Source organism: Chiloscyllium plagiosum, chromosome 14, assembly GCF_004010195.1.
Source record: "Chiloscyllium plagiosum isolate BGI_BamShark_2017 chromosome 14, ASM401019v2, whole genome shotgun sequence".
NCBI classification, from domain to species: domain Eukaryota; kingdom Metazoa; phylum Chordata; class Chondrichthyes; order Orectolobiformes; family Hemiscylliidae; genus Chiloscyllium; species Chiloscyllium plagiosum.
Window position 1 is genome coordinate 42,969,304 of NC_057723.1, and position 25,792 is coordinate 42,995,095.

At 41.0% G+C, this 25,792-nt stretch overlaps 1 long non-coding RNA gene across 1 annotated transcript in view; it reads right to left on the reverse strand.

Annotated features, from left to right (window-relative positions):
* LOC122556919 overlaps nucleotides 1–25,556 on the reverse strand; it is an 89,234-nt gene extending 63,678 nt beyond the window's left edge. The window contains exon 1 of the long non-coding RNA XR_006313703.1: nucleotides 25,415–25,556. This is a non-coding gene — a long non-coding RNA (uncharacterized LOC122556919). The remainder of the gene's footprint in view (nucleotides 1–25,414) is intronic.
* Between the last annotated feature and the right edge of the window lie 236 nt (nucleotides 25,557–25,792).

The window sequence follows — 25,792 nt, forward strand, 5'->3', positions numbered from 1 at the left end:
CTTCTTTGGTGTTTCCTCCGGTGTTTATAGTGGTCTGTCCCTGCTGCTTCCGGTTGTCAGTTTCAGCTGTCCTCTTTAGTGGTTGGTATATTGGGTCCAGGTCGATGTGTTTGTTGATGGAGTTTGTGGATGAATGCCATGCCTCTAGGAATTCCCTGGCTGTTCTCTGTCTGGCTTGCCCTATGATAGTAGTGTTGTCCCAGTCGAGTTCATGTTGCTTGTTGTCTGCGTGTGTGTGAATTTGACTGGGACAACACTACTATCATAGGGCAAGCCAGACAGAGAACAGCCAGGGAATTCCTAGAGGCATGGCATTCATCCACAAACTCCATCAACAAACACATCGACCTGGACCCAATATACCAACCACTACAGCGGACAGCTGAAACTGACAACCGGAAGCGGCAGGGACAGACCACTATAAACACCGGAGGAAACATCAAAGAAGCGCTTCGCAGGAGGCTCCCAAGCACTGATGATGTCGCCTAGCCAGGGGACGAAACGTTTGCAACAAAAACTTCCAGCTCGGCGAACAGAACCACAACGACAGTGTATGATTTCAGTTTCCTCCCTTTTTGTTTCATTGATTCATGGAACATGGGCATCATTAGCCGGTCAGCATTTATTGCCCATTCCTAGTTGCCCTTGCGAAGGAGGTGGTGAGCTGCCTTGTTGAACTGCTTCAGTCCACCTGCTGTAGGTTGACCCACAATTCCATTAGGGAGGAATTTCAGGATTTTGACCTAGTGACAGTAAAGGAGTGGCAATATATTCCAAGTCAGGATGGTGAGTGGCTTGGAGGGGAAGTTTCAGGTGGTGGTGATCCCATGTATCTACTGCCCTTGTCCTTCTAGATGGAAATGGTTGTGGGTTTGGAAGATGCTGTCTGAGGATTGTTGGTGAATCTCTGTAAATAGTACACACTGTTGCTGCTGAGTGTCAGTGTTGAAGGGAGTGGATGCTTGTGGATGTAATGCTAATCAAGTGGGCTGCTTTGTCCTGGATGATGTCAAGCTTCTTGAGTATCATTGGAGCTGCACTCATTCTGGCCAGTGGAATTTCTTCCTTCACACTCCTGACTTGTGCCTTGTACATTGTGGACAGGCTTTGAGGAATCAGGAAGTGAGTTCCATGCCTCAGTATTCCTGGCCTCTGGCCTGTTCTTGTAGCCACTGTGTTTATGTAGTGAGTAGTGTTAAGTTTCTGGTCAATGGTAATCCAATGATGTTGTTCATGGGGGATTCAGTGATGGTAACAGCATTGGATGTCAAAGGGCAGTAGTTAGATTGTCACTTACTGTAGATGGTCATTGCCTGGCATTTGTGCAGCTCAAAAGTTACTTGCCATTTTTGTCAACCCAAGCTGTAATACTGTCCAGATCTTGTTGCACTTGAATATGGACTGCTTCAGTATCAGAGGAGTTGCAGATGGTTGTACAATCATTGGCGATCATTCCCACTTGTTATTAAATTCCACTTCCTAATTTTTGCCAACTCATTCAACCTACCCATTTCCCCTTCAAATTCTTTATGCCCTCATCACGGTATGCTCTCCCACCTATTTTGTATCATTGAAAATTTGGATACATTACACTCTGGCCCTCCTCTAAGTATAGATCAAAAATTGATAGTAAATAATTGAGGCCTAAGGATTAATCATTATGGCACTCCATTCCATTTTGGCAGTTCTTTCCAACCTGAAAAAGACCTATTAATCCCAACTCTCTGTCTTCTGTCTGTTAATTGATCCTCTATCTGTGTTAATACACTAACCCTAGTGCTATGAGCTCCTACCATGTGCAATAACCTTTTATGTGGCACCTCATTAAAAGACTTCTGAAAATCCCAATACATCTACATCTACAAGTTTCTTTTTATCAACTCTACTTGCTATAATCTAAAAGAATGTTAACAAACATGACTTCCCTTTCACAGAACCATGTTGTCTCTAATTGCTTTAAGCTATTCTAAAATCTTGCTGTATTCTCTTTAATAATGGATTATAGCATTTTCCCATGACATATGTTAGGATGACTGGCAGATAGTTTCCTGTTTTCTGTCTGCCTCCCTACTTGAACAAGGAGATCACATGAGCAGTTCTGTAACCTGCTGGAACTGTCAGTGAATCTAGTAAGTTCTGGAACTGATTGATTAATATTTCCACCAATTCCTGCAGCTACTTCATTCAAAATCCTTGGATGCAGATCATCAAGAGTTGGTAATGTGTCTGCCTTTAGTATCATTAATCTAAAAAATACTTTCTCTCCTGTGATAAAGACCATTAACAAGATCTTTTTTTCCCATTAGCTTCTTGTTATTAACTATCTTTGGGAAATCCATTTAATTCATTTATAGTCCATGGTGGTATCTTCCACCATGAAGACCAATACAAAATATTTGTTTAAATTAAATTTCTCTGTTTTCAATTCATGAATTGCATCTTCCAAGGTTCCCACAATTACTTTAAATACTCTCTTTCATTATATACATCTGTTGGATCTCTTGCTGTTTATTTTTATATTTCTTGCAAATTTTCTTTCATTATCATTTCTCTCTCTGTCTTATTAGACTTCTGCCACTAGTTCCTAAAGAAACTCCCAATCCTCTATCCTACCATTAGTTTTCACTGAGCTGCATTTCTTAGTTTTTGGATTGGAACCACTCTTCTTGACTATTTTTGTCAACCACAGGTGCTTTATCCTTCCCATCGTGTCCTTCTTTTTGACCTACGTAAATTTTTTGCTGAGCATTATGAAGAATTTGCTCAAGTGTCTGCTTTTCTCATCCACGTACTTTACTCTGTGTATTTTCCAAGCCCACAGTAGACAACTGTTTCTCCATTCTTCTGTAATTGCCCTTCATTAAGCTGAATGCTGAAATCTCAGCTGAGATTATTTGTTCAAGTCTGAGAATGGCAATTAAAACTACCCTTGCCCAGCCCAAAGGGATGACTATTACCAATTAGGTAAGTTTACAATTGCTGCAGGAATGAAGAAAGAATGTTTACAAACTGCAAACTAAGTTAGTCCAATACTGATTTCTGAACCTTGACGTGGTCTCAGCATTTACAAACATTAGTAGCATAATTTATCACTTCCCATTTACTCACATGTTCCATTTATTTCACACGGCCCATTTATTCCACAAAGCCTCTGGAATTCAAAGTAGCATAAATCATCCTCAAAATACGCTTTCTATTGTTGAACTTGCCTTGATGCAACTGATTGATTGACACGGTTGTAACATTGCAGCAATATACACTTATTATATATTTCCCACAAACTCTCATCAACACAATTTTGTTGTATGGGCATGCCAACCATGACAATGCTGCTCATGATGGAAGATACTGCCACCATCCTTTTCTATAAAACTAAAGGATCTGCTTGTTTGAGTATGTATGTCTACAGGAAAACCACTTAGTGGTATAATCAGTAGAATTGCTTGTTGTTAACAGCGTTAATTTATTACATTAGCAATTGTTGATAGCTACATCAATATGATTGACATTGGTATTGAGGCATGGGGGACGGGGGTGCGGTGGGGGAAGAAGGTGGTGGAGATGTTGATTTTCACTTCTCTGTGATCCAAAACTGTTTTCCCCACAAGTCCATGTGACATCATCACCATGTATTGTGCTTATCTAAGTAAATAATTGATGAAGTATTGATAAGAGTTTTATCTATCATATATATGTATATATAAATATGTGGGAAGAAGCTAACATGAATTAAGGTTAAAGTTATATGTATGTCATGGCAATGTGGTGAAGGAATAGAAAAAAAAGCCATCTTTTCATTGTGATAGTTCATTTTACTCTTGGGGGGGAGATATTATGATGTTGTAGGTGTACTGTACCTTGAACAGAGAGTGAAAGCTGGCAAGGACTTACGAGTGCAGAGTGTGCTGAATAATTTAAAAATGTAATATTTGGCTGTGAACCAAATAACTGAGCTGAGTTGTTCTGGTACACATCAAACTTGAATTTGGCCAATCAGTTTAAATTATGACCCAAGATACCAAAATCCAATTGAATCTGAATTTTACAGTTTTGACAACATCAAACTAATGAGATGTTTTGGGGTATAAAAATCGTGCATTTTGAACAGTTAGTCGAGCAGCAATGAGTACCAACAAACACAGATTGTCTGCAGACTCATTCTCATTTGTTCACATGAAATCTGTGCAGCAGAAGACCAAAGAAAAGACCTAGAGAAATCTACAGAGGAAGATGCAGAGGAGAATTGACACAGCTGACTGGTTTTGAAATTTGATTTTTTTGTAAACCTTAATCGGGAGTTTGTATCGGATCAGTTTAGTGTTGTACACTGGGAGGTAGGTAAATTGATCAGACAAAGGAGGTTTAGAGTATAGATTGTTGTTTATTGTTCTTTTTGTCTTGGAATTTAATAATAAATTGTTACTTTTTTCTTTAAATAGTGGGATTTGGTAGTTCTTTGTCACTCATACTTTTACAGATTACGGGGTGAGGTGAGCTTTTCTGTGTGTCTGGTTTAAATTAGCAGAAGGGTTTACCCTGTGTCGTAACACTGTAAGGCTCTTTCAACCCTTAGAAGACATATCTTAAGTCAAAAAAAAATCCAGAGCTCGCATAGCTGAGGGCTGCCACCCCATATTGCACTTGTCTATGATTTTATTTTCTAAACTGGAGATTTATGATTAAAACAAAAGTTCTGTTTTCGGAACTGTGAATTCAAAATGTTAGTGATCTGACAGAAATGAAGGGCCACAGTTCATTGCATGATCCAGTTTTGCATTATTGTGAATGTAGAGCATTAAGCACAAACAATTCAGGAATGTGACTGACCATTTTAGTATGGAATATTCCATTCTACTGGATAGTACAACATCACCAGATCCTAATAGAGAAGTCTACGTGGAAAAAAAATGTTTCCTGTAACATATCTTGAGCAGCTTATTAAAGTTGTTTGGTAGAAGGCCTGCCTCACCATTAAAACTTTCAAACAAGCATTGGGCTTGTGAGAAATTGCCTCCCCATCTGATCCTTATGAACACTAGGAGTCTCACACCAGCTGCATGTTGCCCTCAAAGTGACTGAGGTGGGAAAGAAACAATCACCTTATGGAATATGCCTTTGCAAGACAGCTCTGGAAAGAGATGCAGTAGCTTTTGCCAACATTCATATCATATTCATAATGCATGACTCTTTATTCTACCTGTTGCAGGCTTGCATCTTGAGATAATCTCATTTGGTTCTGAAGGGCCATAAATTGATAGAAAATACCCTGCAGTCTGTCTGGAAGTCTTTTGGTACAAAGGCACTGTATGGTTTGGTGCAGCATGTTAACCCAAAAATGTTATTCGACTGTAAAACTAATTAAAATCATTTTTAATATGTTTCCATGTGTAATGTGGATGTCCATTCCATGGTACAGATTATTTATTTTTGTTTCTATATTTTTCAATTGAAAGGACAAATACATTTCCTCAATACTTTATCGTAAAAAATTCTTGAAGAAAATCTAAACAAGAAACAAAAATCTGCTTGTTTTCTTCCAAGTGTCACGTGGTCATGTGTTTTTCTCTGGCCTGCACCCATAATTAATGCAAATCCACCACTGCAAAGTTTGTGTTAAATATTGGCACAAAAAATCGATGTCTTATGTTTGGGTCAGATATTAAAAGTTTTTAAAACCTGAAACAAGACATTGACCTGTCCGTAGCACAAATCTACAGTTTATGAAGGAACAGCATGAATCAAACAGTCAGCCAGCAGCGAGGAGGCAGATTGGTAATTTTAAGTATTTTAATAAAATCGATAATTCATTATACTTTTCAGGCTGTAATGCAGATGATCTGCTTTCCCAGGTCTAAAGAAACCTGACAACTGAAGTGAGGTGAAAATGGTGTTAGAGGAAATGTTAAAAGCCTTCACAATGATGTCTTGGTGGGCCATTATAGGCAGGAGCATTCTCCTGACCCTTCAAACTCCCTTCTTACAAAGCTCCACCATGGTCATGAATTGGACCGTCATTGGCTGACTTGAGATCAGACACCTTCACCCAAGGCTGGAGGTCAAATCCCAGACTCTGAATCAGGCATTTAACATTGATTTCCCCAAACCATCTGAGCATCCCCACTCCCCCCCCCCCCACGAGAGAACTCATCCATATTAATATCCAGTCATTTGTCATTGTGATATTCTACCGCTCAAATTCAACACTTTATAATTGCTCTTTTACAGGGCAAGGTGGCAAACAATAAAAGGAAGCAGAGCAGAGCAGAACAGTGGGTACAGGTTGAGCTCCTGAACTCCAATGATAAATCATTCACAGAGTCATTTCACAGTCCCTGGCAACCAAAATTACTTAGAACATTCAGAATGTTGCATGTTTTTACTTTTTGACACTTCTGAACTATCGTCAAAGCTTCATCCTGCTAGCAGTCAAGATGAGCAATATCTTGCTTTCCACTGCCGACACCTTGTCCCTTTCAATTTCCCTTCTGAATTCTTGCTTTCATACACCCATGAACCAATGTTACCTGCCCAGGTCAACGGCCCAAGGAAGTACAGCACTGCAATGGTGAAGAAGTCTTATTTTAATTTGATACTCATGGCCATAGCTGAGTTACCAGCTTTGTGTGGTCCTTTTAGGATAGTGTAAAGTTGGGATCAGCACTGATAAGTTATCTAGGCAGAATTGGATTTCAGCTGTGCCAAAGCTATGGAATGGCTAATTTTTCAGATTGACAGAGGCAAATGGCATGAATGAATTCTGCTGCAGATGACTCAGATGAAGATTGTGATGTGGTAAGATGCACAAGGGTGTTGATTCAACACACACTGTGAAGTGATGGGTGTAACTTCCCATCATTCCATTGAATATGGAGGAGTACATTTCCAACTTGGAAGAGTGGATGGTGCAGAGCTTTCATTCCTGGCAACTTCTCCATTCCTCTGACGCACTCAGAGGCACGGCCAATGCTACCGCCAACTAACTTCTGTCCTTCTGATGAGAATGCAACAAAAATTGTAACAAATCCAAGAGCTCAACACAAAAGAATATATCTGGTGTTTATTTTGCTGCAAGTATATCTGAAATGTTATCACCAAAATGCAGCAATCTATGAGGTCTTGATCTAAGAAACAAATTCAGCACATAAGCATAGTATTCCTCAATATCCTTGTTTTCAGACAAGCACACTGACATTTTGACTTCCACAGACCTGATAATATAGGCAGCCGTGCCCACAATTTCTCCTTATAAAAGAAGCACTTGCACACCCAATTTTCTTTCCTCCAGATTCCTTATGCTTGGTGTGACATCTGATATCCACTCCTCACTATTACCTGCTAATTCCCCTCAGATGAAGATGTCCAAGGTGATGCCATGCAGAAAACCTGAGGTGGGTGCAGTATAATTGTAAAAGCCATTTAAGCTCCTTCATTATATAATTGTTGTTCATAGATCAAGCAGTGCAGTAAAGGCCCTTCTGCCCATTGCACCTGCATGGACACAAACTACTATAAGGACACAGTGAGGTCTGCAGATTCTGGAGATCAGAGTTGAGAGTATGTTGCTGGAAAAGCACAGCAGGTCAGGCAGCTTCCGAGGAACAGGAAAATCGACATTTCAGGTCAGAGCCCTTCAATAGGAAAGAGGCTGAGAGCCTTGGGGGTGGAGAGATAAATGGGAGGGGTGTGTGGCTGGGGAGAAGGTAGCTGAGAGTACAATAGGTGGATGGAGGTGGGTGTAAAGGTGATAGGTTGGAGAGGAGGGTGGAGCAGATAGGTAGGAAGGAATATTGACAGGTGGGACAGGGCATGAGGTTGGTGCTGAGCTGGAAGTTTCGAACTGGGATAAGGTGAGGGGGAGGGGAAATGAGGAAACTGGTGAAGTCCATATTGATGCCCTGAGGTTGAAGGGTTCCAAGTCAGAAGATAAGGCATTATTCCTCCAGTCGTCGGGTGGTGAGAGAGCAGCGGTAGAGGAGGCCCAGGACCCGCATGTCCTCGGTAGAATGGGAGGGGCTGTTAAAATGTTCAGCCATGGGGCAGTGGGGTTTGTTGGTGCGGGTGTCCCAGAGATGATCTCTAAAGTGCTCTGCGAGAAGGCGTCCAGTCTCCCTAATGTAAAGGAGACCATGTCTGGAACAATGGACACAGTAAATGACGTTGGTGGATGTAAAGAAACTTTGATGGATGTGGAAGGCTCCTTTGGGGCCTTTGATGGAGGTGTGGGCACAGGATTTGCAATTCCTGCGGTGGCAGGGGAAGATACCAAGAGGGGAGGGTGACTTGTTAGGTAGTCGCAGAGGGAACGGTCTTTGCAGAAAGCGGATAGGGGTGAGGAGGGAAATATATCCCTAGTGGTGGGGTCCATTTGTAGGTGGGGGAGATGTCACCGTATGATGCGATTTATGCGGAGGTTGGTGGGGTGGAAGGTGAGGACCAAGAGGTTCTGTCCTTGCTGTGGTTGGAGGGGTAGGGTATGAGGACACCTTCAACCAAGTGGGAGGGGAAATTTTGGTCGTTAAAGAAGGAGGCCATCTGATGTGTTCTGTGGTGGAACTGGTCCTTCTGGGAGCAGATGCGGTGGAGGCAGAGGAATTGGGAATACGGGATAGCATTTTTGCAGGAAGTAGGGTCGGAGGATTTGTAAAGCTATTATAAGTCTACAGTGGTCCCACTTTGCAGGACTTGCCCCATAACCTTGAATATTATGGCATTTCAAATGTTCGTACAAATACTTTTTACTTTATTTTTCTCAAATTCCTTCAAAACATCCTCCTTTCACATTTTAATTATGCTTCTTTGTTATTGATCCTTCAACTGGTGATCTGTTGTTTTCTTTGTATCCGGACCAATCTTTTCTGCTCTAAAGTAAACAGACTAATCTATCCAGTTCTCTTCGTAACTGAACTGAACATCCCCAACAATACCCTGGTTAATCGCTTTTGCATCCCTCCATCCCATCCATCCCATATCGTGGTGACCAGAATAGTATTCAATACCCCAGCTGTGGTCTAACCAAAGTTAGCTCCAGTGTGACTTCCCTATTGTTATAATCTATGCCATGAGTAATAAAGACAAGTGACCCATATACCTTCTTAACTACACGGTACGCTTTTAACACATCCAGCCACCTTCAGGGATCAGGGACAAACACCCCATGATCCCTCTGCTCCTTTGAGCTTTCTAGTGACCTGACTTTCATTGAATACTTGCTTGACTTGTAACTTCTTCTAAAGTGCATCACTCTGCACTGAGCAGGGTTAAATTTCATCTGCCGCTGATCTGCTCATCTGATCAAGCCATATATGTCCTCCTATAACCCAAGACCTCCTTACTCACTGTCCAACGACATATAATCCACAAATTTACCTATCACTGCCACCAACTCACCACCTGCCCCAACCCTCAATTTTCTTCTACATCACTTATATATATAAAACAAAACATAAGGGACCCAGCGCTGATCCCTGAGGTACTATACTGGATACTGGCCTCCAGTCACACAAACAGCCTTCAACCACCACCCTCTGTCTCCTACACTAAGCCAGTTTTGGATCCATTTTACCAAGTTACTCTGAATCTCATGTGTTTTTATTTTCTATATCAATTACTCATGTGGACTTTGACAAAGCTTTGATGAAATCTATATAAACTACATCAACTACGCTATCCTCATCTACACATCTGGTCACCTCCTCAAAGAGTTCAATCAAATGTGTTAGGCATGAGTTTCCTCTGACAAAGCCATGTTGACAATCCCTGATCAAAACCTCCTTCCCAATTTAAGATCATTTCTCTCCTTCAGAATTTTCTGTAATAGTTTCCCTACCACTGATATGAGATTTACCAGTCTGTAATTCCCTGGTTAATCTCTGCCACCATGCTTTTAAGGTGGAACAATATTTGCTGTTCTCCACTCCTCTGGCACAGAGGAATTAAAATTTGGGTCAGTGCACCTGTACTTTCCTCCACCTCCCAAAGGAGCCTAAGGTAAAACTCATCTGGACATTGGAATTCGTCTACCATTTTAAACACACCAAAACCTCCAATGCCTCCTCATTCCCTATGTCAACCAGCTCAAAAAACATCACAGTCCATCTTTCTGAATTCTGCACCCACATCCTTTTCCTCCAATGTGAAGATAGATATAATGTACTCATTTAACACCCTACCAATGTCCTTTGGCTCCACGCAGAGATTGTCCCCATAGTCCGTAATGGATCCTACCTTTTCCCTGGTTATCCTGTTCCCCTTGATATACTGATAGAATATCTTGGGATTCTCCATAATCTTACCTAATCTGTTTTTAATGCCTGCTCTTTGCTCTGCTAATTGCTTCCTTAATTCCCCTTTGCAATTTCTCTTCTCCACTAAGGCTTCAATTGATTTGCTCGTATTATACATGTTATAAGCCTCTCTTTTCCCTCTTAGGTAGTCCTGAATATTCCTAGGCATTCAGGGGTCTCTCAGCTCATTGCTTCTAAACTTCATTCTATAGACATCGCATTAGGCATGTACTCTCACCTATTCCATTTTGAATGCCCCCACCATTCTCCTACACCCTACAAATGGTCTGTTTAGATTTACTGACAATTTCCCAGTTTACGTTTGGTCAAATCCTGCCATTATTTTAATTAGATCTGCCCTCTGCAACCCAAAACTCTTTATTCAGACCATATTTCTCCTTTTCCATCACAAACCTAAAATGTATCACTAAGGTGCTCTCACACACTACCACCATGAACACCTATTCAGTAATATTAGGTCCAGTACCACACTGTTCTCTTGTAGAATCATCTACATGTTGGTATAAAACACTCTCCTGAATACATCTGGCCCCTCTAAACTCTTTCAACTACACTTACTCCACTTCATCATGGTTAGGTTGAAATCTGCTTATACACTTACCATGTGATCTTGGGTTTGAACGTCACTTACTCATCTGCTTTCTGTATCTCTTGATTCCCTGGAAAACCAAAAATTGCCAATCCTAACCTTAAATATTTTCAGCAATGGCTCCAAAAACATGTTTCTCAACTGTTCACTGTGAGGGTTTTGAGGCAAACCTCTCTTTCTGTTACAGTATTATATTCCTCGAACAAAATTCACTTTATATTTGATTTGCCGGGAAGGATTGTGCAGAGAGATGCCAGGAGAAAATTATAGGAATAGATGTTAATTAACATTGTGATATTATGGTAATTCTGAAGACAAGTCAAGTTCAACTTGAACTATTAATTAGATTCTGCCAGACCTGTTTCTCGTGCTTCCTGTTTTTTTATTCAGTTTCAAATATTCAGCATCCTTTTTTTTGTAGCATTATGGAAACCCAGTTATTAACTTCAGCAACTTTAGCATCCACCACAGTCGTAGTCACATTCCTGTTCTTTTTTTATGGATTTGTCCCCATAGGAAGTAAGAAGAAAACTGTCGCTGCGAATGCCAACCTCTCCCCCAAGAAATAACCAATTAAGGGTAAGGCTGGCAAACAAGAAGTATGGCAAGTGCTATAGGGGAATACAAAGTTAAAGATGTTGGAGAGTAAACGTACACTGGAGAAATATATTCTGGGATTGTTGAAGGCTATGTTACAGGGGCGTATACTGTCCAGCAAAGAACAGCAGAAACAATGCGTAGTGTGCATGGTTAGTTTTACAACTGTTGCTTTAAGTGGTTGAAGTATATGGCATTTCCCAAAGCAGTGTGAGTAGTAATTGAAAGGAAGAGTGTGTTCATTTATTAACTTGCCAGAAATGCTCAAGGCATTGAAGTCATTTTGGTATGATACTACAATCTTGGGAATGTGGAAGTTGGCAGACATTGGTGATACCAAATAACATGACTGACATTCCCATTGGCTTGGGAGACAGCAGATTCAGGGATTTCTCCTTTTATACTTCAGACTGATCCAAGAAAGCTTCAAAACCTTCAATGTGGAAGTTCCTGATCACTTTCCTGGCAGTGACTCAGTTTTGTTACACTCAGTACACAGATGGTACTGTACTGGTGATACATAATGCTTCCAAAATAAAGTCAAATTATCAGAGTTACACAGTACATGTAGAGGAACATACCAAGGAAACTTAAATATCTCTCTCTCTCCAGACACCAGCGACTGATATCCTACTTTTATTAATGTGTAACAAGATTGCAATCAAATTTTCAAACCTGGCCCTAGAGCTAAGCAAGATTGAAAAGGTTACATTGTTTTGGCGAGACGGTGGTGTAATGGCTATGGCACTGGACATGTAGCACATGCTAATGACCTGGGAACAGGGTTTCAATCCCACCATGGCAACTGGTGCAATTTGAATTCAATGACTAGATCAGGAATTGAAAATAATCCCAGTACTGACAATTCCATAAAAGCTCATCTAATTAATGAATGCACTTTAAGGAAGGAAATCTGCTATCTTTACCTGGTCTGGCCTGTACATGACCGCAGACCTATGGTAATATGGTTGATTCTTAACCGCCCTCTGAAGTAGCATAATGGACCATTCAGTTAAAGGGTAACAAGTGCTGGTCTTGTCAACAATGCCCATGAAAGAACAAAGAAAAAAAAAGGAATAAAACAAATGTGAGTTAAATTCAAATGAGAATGACAGATAAAGGGGGAAATGCACAGCCCCTGAGATAGGTGAGGGAACATCAAATTGGATGGATAAATGACTGGACTACTGCTATCCTGCCAATGCGAGCCATCCTTCTTTATCCTGTGGCCAGCTAAAGACACAGACAGGAGAAAGTGAGGACTGCAGATGTTGGAGATCAGAGTCGAGAATGTGGTGCTGGAAAAGCACAGAAGGTCAGGCATCTGAAACGTCGATTCTCCTGCTCCTCAGATGCTGCCTGACCTGCTGTGCTTTCCTAGCACCACACTCTCGACTAAAGATTCAGCCAGTTGATCCACCCTTAGGCCTATTGAATCCAGTTGAAAGCTTGTTCCCACCATATATGGTTTATTTTTTTCATTCACGGGATGAGGACATCACTGGCTAGGCGAGCATTTATTGCCCATCTCTAATTGCTAAGAGTCAAGAAGGACTTATGCCCAAAACGTCGATTCTCTTGCTCCTCGAATGCTGCCTGACCACACTCTCAACTCTACGAAGCACCTGCAGTCCTTACTTGCTCCTAATTGTTAAGAGTCAACCACATTACTATGCTTCTAATGTCACATGTAGGCCAGAGCAGGTAAGGTTGGCAGTTTGCTTCCCTCATGGGCCTTAGTGAACCAGATGGTTTTTCTTTTCTTGACAATTAACAATGGATTCATGATCATCATTAGACTCTTAATTCCACATATTTATTGAACTCAAATTCCCCCATCTGCCATGACGGGATTCAAATCCCAGCTCCTCAGAACATTACCTGGGTCTCTGGATTAATAGTCCAGTAATAAACTAGACCATCACTTCAGGAAGATAGAATGAAGCAGGCCAGCCTGGGGACACCATTCACAAGATATTGTGCCTCCCCTACCTCTACTTTCAGACTTTTCCTAGCATCCAAACCCAATCTCCTTGCACACGTTAAAGTCCTCAAAACTTTCTGATCAGCAACCTCGGACTGAGCTTAGTCCAGCAGCCATGTTTCTTCACAGGATTCCCTCGTAGTTGTCACCATTGAGTTCGGATAGAGCAGGTACCACTCTGATCGGGTGGCAGCTCTTGAAGATGGGCAATTCTTTTCCTGAGAATAGAATTCCCATAATCATCTTGTTAAAGATATTATCTTATTGCCTATTATCTCAGAGGGGCAACCGGTATAAAAGTGCTTTCCATCAGAGAGGAGGTTGAGTAACATGTCCCTCCCACTCAATAAAACTCAGTCCAATATCTAAAACTGAACTGAATTCATAACGTTCATGTTCCTTGCTGACTTGCAATCATCAAGGTGTCATGTTTATGATGAGATGTTATAGATGAAATACCGGATTCTTAAAGGTCAAGGAAATCAGGCATGCATTTCTTTTCATCTCAGTATACTCAATCTAAGAAGTCAAGCAGACAAAATGTAGATTGCAAAATTGGATTTCTTATGGCTAACAGTTTTGCTGCAACAGGTACTCTTACTGCCAAAATGATGTCTGTTTTGTACACTATGCCAGACTTGTTTTGCTGAGGGCCTTAATGTAGGTGTTAGGAGTACATAATGTTTTCAGTTATTAGAGAGGAACCAGACTGCAATATTAGTCAGCCTATATGCAGACACATACAGCTGATTATACATTCAGCAGTGGGTGGGAAACCCATTGACAATATTTTGAGAGATCATTTCAATTCGTAAGTACTTTTTCTGTTTAAGCTTTTGGAACAGTTCAGTACTTTAACGAGTTGGTTATATTTTCAGAAACTTGGAAGGAGTGGTGTTGGATGTAGAGAAGGACTTGTTTGTGCAGGCAAGAGTTTCAGGAATACAACTTGTTTTATCTTATGGGTTCTATAGTTATTCTTCCTGCTAGGTTGAAACATGAGATTGAGCTGAAGCAGAAGCTGCAATTAATAGGAAGAGCTGATAGCGTACCAACCTAAAGGGTGAGGGCTTTCCACATTGTTCAGGAATCTAAAACTTGGACAGTTCCAAAATAAAGTGCCTCCCTTTTAAATTAGAGATGAAAAGGAATTTATTCTTTCAGAATTGATTATTTTTGGTATTCTCTACCACAGAGAGAAAGGAGAATGGGTTATTAAAACTCCAAACATGTCAAGGGATTTAGGGGTCGGGTAGAAAAATTATGTTAAGGCTCTAATCAGATCAGCCATGACAGAGCAGGCTTGAGTAACCAAATAGTCCATTCTCACTGCTATTTCTTAAGTTCAAAATGCCAAGCAATGATAATCTGTAACAAGGGAAAATTACCCCATGGTAGAATTTCAAAAGCATTTTGATTAGGAACACTATTAACATTCTGGGTATCACCAATTACCAGAAACGTAACTGGGCTGACTATATAAAGAGTAGGTGAGAGGTTGGAATTCTGAGTTGATTAATTCACAATTGTTGCTCGTTAATGCCTATAAGGCATAGGCCATTATTGACGGAATTACCCCCACTGACCTGAATGAGTGAAACTCTACGGACACTCAAGGAATTCAACGCCATCCAGGACAAAGTAATCCAAATCCCATCCAGCATGTGACAATGTGACAGACACATTTTAAAGTATGAGAGGAGAATATATCATATTCTTTTGAATAGACAGAAGTAGGAGGAGTGTGCTGATGGCTTTGTCAAAATTGTGGGCTTTCCAAGGTGCAGCACACCAATGTTATGACCAAATCCCCATTGAGATTCCTCAGGATTTTACACATTCAGAACAATTATCCCAAATTGTTAAAGTCCCAGATGAGATGTGATAAAATGGTTTCCTTCTTTATTCACCAATTCCCTTCTTCGCTTTATGTTTTTAAAACAGCAAATTAACCAGGCTTCTGAGTTAACAAAAGAGTGAGTTTATTGAGCATAAAAAATGAGAAGAAATAATAATGCAATACACATTCACAAAGACTCAGAATAAGAAGTAAGTCCAAAAAGAAAAATAAACGTTAAAAGTCCCTGAGTCAGTCATGATGAATAGATCATAGATGCTGTGGCTGTTACAATGAATGTGACCAGAAAACTAGTTTGGCAGGGGAGTGGGAACCGGAGCTACAGATCTGAAGATGGAGTAGCTAGTGAACAGCCAGATACAGTGTGCAGAGAGTCTGTGAGGAGGGATAGACAGTTGATAGGGCAAAGTTGCATTCAGTGTGATGGGTTGAAGTGTTTCTATTTTAACACAAGAAGTGTCAGGAAAAAGGGTGATGAACTTGGATAATGGATTGGTACTTAGAACTATGATGTTGTGGCCATTGTGGAGACTTGGATAACACAGGGATGGGAATAGTTGTTGAATGTTTCAGGGTTTAGATGTTTCAATAGAAATAGGGGGAAGGTAAAATAGGTGGGGGAGTGGCATTGCTAATCAGGGATAGTATCACAGCTACAGAAAGGGAGGTCGTCAAGGAAAGTTTGTCGTTTGTCGACTGAGTTAGTATGGGTGCAAGTCAGAAACAGCAATGGAGCAGTCACTTTAATGGGAGTTTTCTATAGACATCCAATAGCAATAGAGACACAGAGGAGCAAATTGGGAGGCAGATTTTGGAAAAGTGCAGAAGTAACAGGGTTGTTGTCATGGGTGACTTCAACTTCCCTACTATTGATTGGAACCTCCTTAGTTCAAATAGTTTGGATGGAGCAGTTTTTGTTAGGTGTGTCCAGGGAGGATTCCTGACCCAATATGTAGATTGGCCGACTAGAGAGGAGGCTATATTGGATTTGGTGGTTGACAACGAACCAGGACAGGTGTCAGATCTCTCAATGGGAGAGCATTTCAGTGATAGTAATCACAACTCCTGACCTTTGCTAAGTTATGAGAGGGAAGGAGCAGACGGTATGGGAAAGTATTTAATTGGGGGAGGGGGAATTACAATGCTATTAGGCAGTAACTGGGGCACCTAAATTGGGAACAGATGTTCGCAGGAAAATTCACAACAGAAATGTGGAGGTTGTTTAGGGAGCTCTTGCTGATAGTGCTGGAAAGGTTTGTCCCAAAGAGGTAAAGAAAGGATGGTAGGGTGAAGGAACCTTGGGTGAAAAGGGATGTGGAACATCTAGTCAAGAGGAAGGAGGAAGCTTACTTAATGTTGAGGAAGCCAGTATCAGATAAGGCTCTGGAAGGTTGCAAGGTAGCTAGGAATGTGTTGCTGGAAAAGCGCAGCAGGTCAGGTAGCATCCAGGGAACAGGAGAATCGACGTTTCTTCAGGAAGCCCTTCTTCAGGGCTTATGCCCGAAACGTCGATTCTCCTGTTCCCTGGATGCTGCCTGGCCTGCTGCGCTTTTCCAGCAACACATTTCCAGCTCTGATCTCCAGCATCTGCAGACCTCACTTTCTCCTGCAAGGTAGCTAGGAAAGAGCTGAAGAATGGACTTAGGAGAGCTAGAAGGGAGTATGAAAAAGCTTTAGCAGGTAGAAATAAGGAAAACCCTAAAGCATTCTGCACTTATGTAAGGAACAAGAAGATGGCCAGAGTGAGGGGAGAGCCGATCAGTGCTAGTGGAGGGAAATTGTGCCTGGAGTTAGAGGAGGTAGGAGACATCCTTAATAAATACTTTGTTTCAGCATTTACCACTGAGAGGAGCCTTGTCGTTTGTGAGGACAGCATGAACAGGATGATATGCTCAAACAGGTTGATGTTCGACAGAATGAGGATGTGTTGAACATTTTGAAAAACATAAGAATAGATAAGTCCCCTGGGCCACATGGGATATACCCAAGGTGACTACAGGAAGTGAGGGAAGAGCTTGCTGTGCCTTTGGCAATGATCTTTGCATTCTCACTGTCCACTGGAGTAGTACCAGATGTTTGAAGGGTGGCAAATGGTATTCCTTTGCTTAAAAAAGGGAGTAAGGATAATCCTGGGAATTACATATCTGGATAGTAGTGTCAGGATAGGTCAGAGTCAATATGGATTTATGAAGGGGAAATCATGCTTGACTAATCTTCTGGAATTTTTTGAGGATGTAACTCTGAAGATGGACGAGGGAGATCCAGTAGATGTAGTGTACCTGGACTTTCAGAAAGCCTTATGATAAAGTTCCACATAGGAGGTTAGTGAGCAAAATTAGGGCGCATGGTATTGGGGGAAAAGTACTAACTTGGATTGAAAGTTGGTTGGCTGACAGGAAACAAAGAGTAGTGATAAATGGCTCCATTTCGGAATGGCAGGCAGTGACCAGTGGGTACCGCGGGGATCAGTGTTGGCCCTGCAGCTTTTTACAATATATATTAATGATATAGAAGATGGTATTAGTAATAACATTAGCAAATTTGCTGATGATACTAAGCTGGTTGGCAGGGTGAAATGTGAGGAGGATGTTAGGAGATTACAGGGTGACCTGGACAGGTTAGGTGAGTGCTGAAAATGTGTTGCCGGAAAAGCGCAGCAGGTCAGGCAGCATCCAGGGAACAGGAGAATCGACGTTTCGGGCATAAGCCCTTCACTAAGCGAGAGCAAAACTGTCTACAGCAAGTCAGGTGTAATAAGGATCTTGGGCTGGAAGCCAAAGCTGGAAAGGTAGATTCACTGAGGTTGAGCCCCATGGCATATCTATGGAGATGAGAGCTCTGTCAAGGTCCAGATAAGTGCCCACAAACCAGATTGTAAAGTGTATGGGGTGGTGTAAGAACGTAGTTTGGGTGTAGACAATCAAGCACGATTCTGTGGAATAGTAGAGCAAACTTGAAGGGCTGAACAGCCTCAAACGTGCTGTTGACCCTGTCCAGAATTCAAAATGAACTAGCATGAGGAATCAGGGCTAGGAATGACCAACTGGCCTCTCCTGCTCCTATTCCTGCTGTCTTACATCATGTGATCTGCTCCTAGGGATTGGTTGAAGGATTAACATTTGCCAGGGAGAACTCCTCTTTGAAATAATGGCTGCAGGATCCTTGATGCCTACCTGAAAGGGCATCAATATAAGGTCTCATCCAAATGTCCTCCAAGATTTCCCAGTCCCCTGCTAAAAGTGTCAGCCTAGACTTTGGGGTCAAATCTCTGGAATATGATTCAAATCTTCAAAGTCAAAGGCAAGAGTGTACCCCACTGAGCCACAACCAGCAGCACAGACTGGGGATGTTTTCCTTAGAATGGAGGAGACTGGGGGGAGCATGAATGAGATGTATAAGATCATGAGGGGCATAGATAGGAAGCAATTTTCCCTTTTGGTGAAGGGATCATTGAGCAGGGGCTTGGACGTAAGGCAAGGGACTGAATGTTTAGAGGGGATGCGAGGAAAATCTTTATCACTCAGAAGGTGCTGGGAATCTGGAACTCACTGCCAGTAACGGTGGTGGAGGCAGAAACAGTCATAACATTGAAGAAGTATTTAGATATGCACTCGCGATACCAAGGCAAGCAATGTAATGGGCTAACAGCTGAGAAACAGGATTGGAATAATTAGGGAGTTGTTTCTGACCAGTGCAGATTCGATGGACCAAAGGACCTTTTTCTGTGCTGTAGACCTCCAGAGGACACAGCTTAAAAATACGGGGTAGATCATTTAGGACAGAGATGAGGAGAAACTTGTTCACCCAGAGAGTGGTGGCTGTGTGGGATGCTCTGCCCCAGAGGGCAGTGGAGGCCCAGTCTCTGGATTCATTTAAGAAAGAGTTGGATAGAGCTCTCAAGGATAGTGGAATCAAGGGTTATGGAGATAAGGCAGAAACAGGATACTGATTAAGGATGATCAGCCATGATCATATTGAATCGTGGTGCAGGCTCAAAGGGCAGAATGGCCTACTCCTGCACCTATTGTCTATTATCTATTGTCTACAGACCAGTCAGTCTTATGTCTGTGGTGGGCAAATTATCCGACAGGATTTTGAGATACAGAAGTTATGATTATTTACAAAACCATAATTTGATTAGAGATAGTCAGCATGGCTTTGTGAGAGGCAGGTCATGCCACACAAGCCTTATTGAATTCTTTGAGGATGTGACAAAACACATTGATGAAGGTAAAGCAGTGGATATAGTGTACATGGACTTTAGCAAAGTGTTTGATAAAGTTCCCCATGGTAGGCTCATTCAGAAAGTAAGGGGGCATGGGGTACAGGGAAATCTGGCTGTCTGGATTCAGAATTGGCTGATCCATAGAAGACAGAGGGTGGTGGTCGATGGAAAATATTCAGCCTGGAGCTAGGTGACAAGTGGTGTTCCGCAGGAATCAGTTCTTGGACCTCTTCTCTTTGTGATCTTTATAAATAACTTGCATGAGGAAGTGGAAGGTTATTAAGTGTGCCAATGTCATGAAGGTTGGCGGAGTGGTGGATAGTGTAGCGGGCTATTGGTGGTTGCAACAGGTCATTGACAGGATGCAGAGCTGGGCTGATAAGTGGCAGATGGAGATCAACCTGGAAAAGTGCGAAGTGATTCATTTTGGAAGGTTGAATTTGAATGCAGAATACAGGTTAAAGGCAGGGTTCTTGGCATTGTGGAGGAACAATGGGATCTTGGGGTCCAAACTGGCTTTCTGAAAGAAGGCAGCGAGTGGTAGTTGATGGAAAATATTCAGTCTGGTGTCCAGTTACTAGTGGTGTGCCACAAGGATCTGTTTTGGGACCACTGCTGTTTGTCATTTTCATAAATGACTTGGATGCAGGCATAGGTGGATGGATTAGTAAATTTGCAAATGACACTAAAGTTGGTGGAATCATGCACAGTTTAGAAGAATGTTACAGGTTGCAGGGGGACTTGGCTAAACTGCAGAATTGGGCTGAGAAGTGGCAAATGGAGTTCAATGCAGCTAAATGTGAGTTGATGCACTTTGGGAAGAATAACAGGAAGGCAGAGTGCTGGGTCAATGGAAAGATTCTTGGTAGTGTGGATGTGCAGAGGGATCTTGGAGTCTATGCACATAGCTGCCTGAAAGTTGCCACCCAGGTTGATAGTGCTGTTAAAAAGGCATATGGTATGTTAGGTTTCGTTGGTGGAGTGATTGAGTTCCAGAGCCACAATATCATGCTGTAACTATACAAAATGCTAGTGTGGCCACACTTAGAATATTGTGTACAGTTCCGGTCGCCATATTTCGGGAAGGATGTGGAAGCATTGGAAAAGGTGCAGAGGAGATTTACCAGGATGTTGCCTGGTCTGGAGAGAATTTCTTATGAGGAACAGCTGAGAGACTTGGGTCTGTTCTCATTGGAAAGAAGAAGGCTAAGAGGGGATTAGATAGAGACATACAAGATGATCAGAGGATTAGGTAGGGTAGACAGTGAAAGTCTTTTTGCTCTAATGATGACGTCAGCTTGTATGAGGAGACATAACTACAAATTGAGGGGTGATAGATTTAAGACAGATGTCAGAGGCAGGTTCTTTACTCAGAGAATGGTAAGGGCATGGAATGCTCTGCCTGCCAATGTAGTTAACTCAGCCACATTAGGGAGATTTAAACAATCCTTGGATACGCACATGGATGATGATGGGATTGTGTAGGGGGACAAGCTGAGAATAGTTCACAGGTCAGCGCAGCATCGAGGGCCGAAGGGCCTGTTCTGCGCTGTATTCTATGTTCAATATTCATAGATCTGGAAAAGTTGCCAAAACTTTGATAGGGTTGTTAAGAAGGTGTGTGGTGTATTGGCTTTCATTAGCAGGGAGATTGAGTTTAAGAGCCACGAGGTTATGCTGCAGCTCTATAGAGCTCTGGTTAGACTACTTGTGGAATATTGTGTTTAGTTCTAGTTGCCTCATTATAGGAAGGATGTGGAAGCTTTCAAGAGGAGATTTACCAGGATGCTGCCTGGACTGGAGGGCATGTCTTATGAAGGAAGGTTGAGGGAGCTAAGGCTTTTCTCATTGGAGCAAAGAAGGGTGAAAGGTGACTTGATAGAGTTGTACAAGATGGTGAAAGGCATAGATACAGTGAATAGTCAGAAACCTTTTCCCAGGGCAGGAATTGCTATCAGAAGGGTGCATAATTTTAAGGTGATTAGAGGAAGGTGTAAGGGAGATGTCAGAGGCTGGTTCTCTACACAGAGAGTGGTGGGCACATGGAAAGCACTGCCAGTAGTAGTAGTAGAGTCAGATACATTAGGGACATTTAGGCGACTCTTGAAAAGGCACATGGATGATAATACAATGAAGAGTATGTAGGTCAGTTTGATCTTAGAGTAGGATGAAAAGTTGGAACAACATCAAGGGCTGAAGAACCTGCACTGTCCTCTACTGTTCTATGATCAATGTAAGCATTGGCATTGAAAGTTGAACAGTCAATTTGAGATATTTGGTTTTTCAGGTTGATTGAAATTCCTTTGTCCTAGTTCCTTGAGACAGTAGCTAGCTGGCAACACTCAAAATGAATCATTTTTTACTTGCAATTCAGGGGTGGTTAGTTAATGGTTCTTCAACTGTAAACTTCACCAGCAGTTGAAACTTGGCTAGTTCTAGTGTATCTCAGTTCACAAGCCCAAGTTCTTTACTGACATGCATTGTCCCACCTGCACATGGAACCTCGGGCTGAACTGACTTTTAATCTCTGCTTTGTATCTTCTTGAAAAGAGGATATTCAAAAGATGACTCACACCCAGACAACTGTCTTTTTTCTTTCATCATGTTTGCAGTCAAAGATAATTTCCAGGAGATTACAATTCAGCTTGTGATGGATCCTTCATTTGAAGCTTCTAACATACATGAAAGACAGAAATTCCATGGTTAGCAGCTTTGCAGATACAAAGAAAAGCTGGACAGCTTTTAGGTAGATGAGACAAATCATACCTGTTACAAATTTTGTCAGTTTTTTCTCCTTTGCTGGCTAAAGCAATAGGCTTGGCTGCACTTAAGTCACGTCATTATTGTCATTGAACCATAAAATCCCTACAATGCAGAAAGAGGCTATTCAACCCATCAACTCTGCACCAACCCACTGAAGAGCATCTCACACAGACCCAACACCCATCCATATCTCCAGAATCCCACATTAACCATGAATAATCCACTTACCCTGCACATCTTTGGACCCAGGGTCAATCTAGTGAACTTTCTGGACTCCCTCCACAGCCAACATATCTGTCCTTATTAGGGCCACTAAACAGTTCACAATATTTCAGCTATGGTCTGACCCGTGCCTTGCATTGTTTCAGCAAAACGTATACTTTGATCATTGCCTTGAAAATAATGACTAGAGTCCATTTGCCTTCCCCATTAGTCTCTGAAGCTGGATGTTAGCTTTTTGTGATTCATGCATGATTCAAATCCTTTTGTGCTCAGTGTTATCTTTCATAACATTACAAGAAACTAATTGTCAATAAGTGATATTGAAATACCAACAAATGTTTATTAATGTGCTATTCTATACAAATATAAAATTCACAGGCATCTCTGTATCTAGGCATACATTAAGATATTATTTTACAAAGAACAGTATGTTTTACATACTTCTAGTGATCCCATTAAGAGGACTCTAGGAACGTTATGCCCTCAGGTCACAAAGCTGTAATACAGTGATGATATCCTGAGAACACTTCTTAAAGATAGACTGACATAATGATCATGAGGTACAACACAACATCTTGTCTGAACAGAACATCTCTCCATTTGTCCATCTCCTGCACCAGATCTCTGATTGTTACTTCTGATAATCTATGAGCCTATTATCTGCTATTTACACATCTACATAATTCTTCAGGGATTAACCTTTTAGTACTGCAAGATCTTCCAGTATCTGATAGAGTCAAAACGCACATCCCCTTTAAATGTGCACATTAGCTTTAAGTATACCAGGCCAACCTCAGGCATTGCTAGCCTCACAAAAACTTGACCTCACCGTTGCGTAAATCAACATCGCAATTTTCATGGAGCTGCAGGTCATTATCATTTAAAGTGGCAGACAAAATGATGAATACATAATGCCTGTATCACCCAGAACATGCATGGAGTAGGTGAACATCACAAGCCCTGTGTCTGTTTTTGGGTCTATTGAACTTTAATCTTTTTTTAAAGATCTCTTTGTACCTTGGTAGAGCTATAATTGTCAAAAATGACTGTGTATCCTTTCCTCTTTTAGCAAGAATGTATTTAGAGTTATTAATGCATTCTTTGGAAACACCAATGATTTAGATAGCTTTCTAGAAAGGTTATCAAATCTGACGGCATTAGTGTCCTTTGGGTCTCTTAAATTAGACTGGCATCTTTCTGTTTATGCACAACTGAACCAGCTTTCACCCAGGCAAAAATAAATGTATAAATAGAGCACCGTCATGGAATTACATACTTCGAAGCCCAACATCTTTCTAACCTTCCTTAATAGTTCATATTTTGCAGGTAGATTACCACTAGTTCAAAACATTTAGCTCAGTTATTAACAGTTTCTAGTTTAAAGCCAAGCAGTTTGAATCAACATGAATCAAAAAAAGAGAAAAATCAATTTCAATCCAAAGAGTTTGCAGAGTTTACAGTTAAGTTAGTGTTTGCCAGTCTAAATACTGTTCAAAATTGTGTCAAAATATGTTTATTCAAATCAGTACATCTTAAAATTATCTCATGTCAATTTATAAACTGGACTTGATGCTATGAACAGACGGGACTAATCCATTAAATTTTGTTTCAAAAGTTAAGTTGTCCAGTTTATAACATATGGAAGCAATTGAAAAGAGATTTCCTTTTTAGTCAATATATACAGTAGAAAGAATGAAAGCGTATTGGTTACTTTCATGGTCATTGTCATTTACTCTCAAAGTCATTTCTGAGAGTGTAGTTCTAAAGGTTTTGGGGTTGCAACCAATTTCAAGTTTAATGCAGAAGGAAGCTGTTTTGTAAGTGTGCAACAGAAAGGGAAATTGGTGGAAGTTTAAACACTTCAACATGATAAATAGCCAGTGCGTCCCAGTGACACAACAATCTCCACAATTCTGCTTGCAGAAAAATTGAAATTTCTTGCACTACCTTCCAGCATTTGGAAGTTATCACAAAATCAGGAGTTAAAAACATATCACAGTTCCATTTGCCAATGCTGTTGAATGGTAGCTTTAAATATCCAAGATAATGTTGAAAAGTAAAGCTTTTGAACTACATTTTCCCCATTCAATCAAGGCTGGAAATAAATGATTTGTTTTGCCATGTTATGGATGCCAGCAAGTAATTTCGTCTCAAGCTTTCCACTTCCCAATATCAGTTGAAACTGAATTAATTTGCAACCTGTTATACTACTGATGCAATCAGGTCATACTTCAGTGATCTCTCATCCAAATAGCTGAAATTTAATTTCCATGTTTATCAGAAGTAAATTTTCAGTGAATTGGTATGTTCCTGAAATGAGTAGCAGGCTGGCAGATGTAGAGAAAATAGAAATTGATAGATAGCGGTTCAAGAAATAATAGAAGAGAAGGGAGATAATAGGATAAAAATAAACTTGAATTTGTACAGTGTCTTTCACAACCTCAGCAAGTTCAAAAATGCTTTGTGGCTATAGTCTTCATTGGGATGCAGGAAACAGGCAGCCAATTAATGTACAGCAAACAGCAGTGAGTGGCTCGAGAAATTATTTTAGTGATACTGGTTGAATAATAGACAGGAAAAAGAGTTGGAAATAATGCAGTTTGTACTAAAGTTTTTTAGAGATTGAGGCCTATAAAACTGGAAATGCAGTAGCAGATTTTTGAACAGCTAACAGCATTCTTTCTACTTCTCTAATATGGAGGCTAACAAGTGTGTATTCATCGATGAGTTTTAAAAATTTGTATGTTTAGGTCTGCACCTGAAATATGTTTTAAGTACTTTGCATATGCAAATAAGCAACCTGATATGTATTTGGGGTTCCTGCTGTAAGAAAAGTTTACTTTGATTCAACAGAATTTTTACATTTTCTTACCTGTATATAGATCAGGAGTTCAAATAGGGCTTATCCTCCGCTTCCCACATTCAGAGAACGTATCAAAGACTCAAACTGTTAACTCGGTTTCTTTCTCCACAGATGCTGTCAGACCTGCTGAGTTTTCCCAACATTCTCTGTGCTTGAATAAAGAACATGAGTTTGTGGTACTCCAGTAATCACCATTTCCTCTGACCAGGCCTCTAAAGTCCTATCACAGCTTTCTATTTTCTAATACCTGGCCTCTGATCTCTTGGCCATATGCCCTCTTGGGCCACAGACTGTTATCATCCGAACTTCCTCTGGCTGCTTGTTCACACCAATGACATAAGGACCAACTGCCAATATTGAAATACCTTGAGCTTCAAAATTGAGGCA